This window comes from Hemitrygon akajei, unplaced genomic scaffold (genome assembly GCF_048418815.1).
Source record: "Hemitrygon akajei unplaced genomic scaffold, sHemAka1.3 Scf000050, whole genome shotgun sequence".
Classification (NCBI taxonomy): Eukaryota; Metazoa; Chordata; class Chondrichthyes; order Myliobatiformes; family Dasyatidae; genus Hemitrygon; species Hemitrygon akajei.
The window spans coordinates 7,395,842-7,397,945 of NW_027331936.1; positions in this window are offsets into that span (position 1 = coordinate 7,395,842).

Sequence of the window (2,104 nt, forward strand, 5' to 3'; positions counted from 1 at the left end):
CGGTACTGGAAGAGGAGCAGTGTTTGGGGAGGACCGCCGCGTTCCCGTCACCTATGTTCTGACTCTCTCCCCATACAGTGGACACCTGCCCGCTCGGTCTCTCTCCATGTCCAAAGTTCGATGCGGAAATGAATTGTATTTTCCCCGTTTGCACGATCAGCCTCGCTAGTTTTATATTCTGCAGCCACTCAATTCCTATGTCAGTGGATGCTATGAGAAAGTTTCATTTTTCCCTTTTAAAGATTTTGCCGGACCTGCTGAACGTTCTGATAGTTTGCACGTTAATGCTTAAACCATCCAGAGGAATAACAATATACGTACTTCAAAACATCTCCCTCTTTTAGGGGTTGCTCCAATCTACTCTAGCGTTATTCTAAATGCTCCGATGTATTTTTTTTTCCTTCCGGAGCGGAGTGTCGAATGAACCTTACCCCGTCTGACCTGTAACGGACACCGCTGGGTTGGCTCTTAACTCCCTCTCACTACACGGATAATAGGGCGTGGGCACAAACCCTGGTACATTGAAACCGCGCAGACCCCTTAATTGAACTTTCCAGACTCCCGATACTTCGGAGTGTAAATCAGAAATTATGTCTCCCGCTTTCACCTAAATCTGATCAGGGTTTCGCTTCCCGCGTTTCCCTTCAAACTTGCAGCAATTACCAACACACTGAACAATATCTTTAAATTTGAATTCAAAACATGTTGCGCCATTGATACGGATAACACCAACTAACCCGTAAATGTGCCGGGCGCAGTGAATGACCGGAGTTTACTTTGACAGTGGCATCACATTGAGAAATCAAAACTATCCGCTCTGAATCCACAAAATGAATCAATATCCCGGATCTTTCACTCTCCATCTGTTTCAACTGCCGATTTATTTTCAGCCGAGGTCACGGATTAAACTTCAATGGAACTTCTGAAGTAACACAGAGTTTTGTCACAATGTCTGTACCACACTCACTGATACACCGGCCTAACAGCGCTGTCGGTAACTGAACGAGTCCACAGACTGTGCACACAGAACCGCAGATGTTAGTTCGCGCATGTTCTTACCGGGAACACCGATAACGGCAATGATCATGTACCATATCTTTCTCACACGGTAAAACGTTTCAAGCATGCTGTGTGAGATTCAGCCTGTCTTCCAGCTGCCCGCGATCTCGCTGAAGAAACTCTGACTGATGAATCTCCACGGTCATTCATTTATACTCGCTCCAGCACACTGAATATTCAATACCACACAAGGCTGCGTGCCTTCCAACAGCCGGGGTAAAAATAAATATGATGTCATTCAAGTAAAATCCCAATTATGATGAGGGATGCATAACTTGACACGAAATTGCAAAATCTGGAAGGTGAATAACTGACGATGCGAGAAGTCAGCGCATTTTATTGTGAAACACTCACAGGCTCAGCTCTGGCGTTCAAGCTCGTTATTGTTGATCTACTCCATTCCGAGACTCCATAGACTTTGTCTTCAAAGACCAATGTCGTACTGTCATTAGGCTGCTCTGTTTGACCCTGGGAATTGTCTCTCTTATAGAATATCCAATAAGAATATATTTTTAAAAACATAATATGTTGTTTGTACGATACAGGAATATAGGGAAAAGTTTTAAATTGATATAACTTCCATTCCTACAAAGGTAGTGAACGCATGCAAACCATTAATCATATTGATTGCAACACACACAAAATTCTGGTAGATCTCAACATCTCTGGCATTGAATGAACAGTTGACGTTCTGACTGAGACCCTCCAAGTTCATTAACGCTCCGTCGAGTACCTCAGCTCCGTCAACAGAAAGCCGAATTTCTCAGTGGCCAACCATTTCAATTCTTATCCACATTCCCGGTTCGACATGTCACAACACGTCCGCTTCTTTTGCTACGATCCTTTTCGGATGAAGGTCTAACACCTTATATTCTGTTTAGCTGACCTCCAATCTGAAGGCATGAAATCGGATATCTCCATCTTCCAGTATTTCCACTCCACTTCCCGTCTTCTTCATTTTCCCAGTCTGGCCTCTTACTCTTCTCCTCTGTTGCGGATCACATCCCGCTGATGCCCATCCTCCTTCCCTTTCTCCCATGATCTA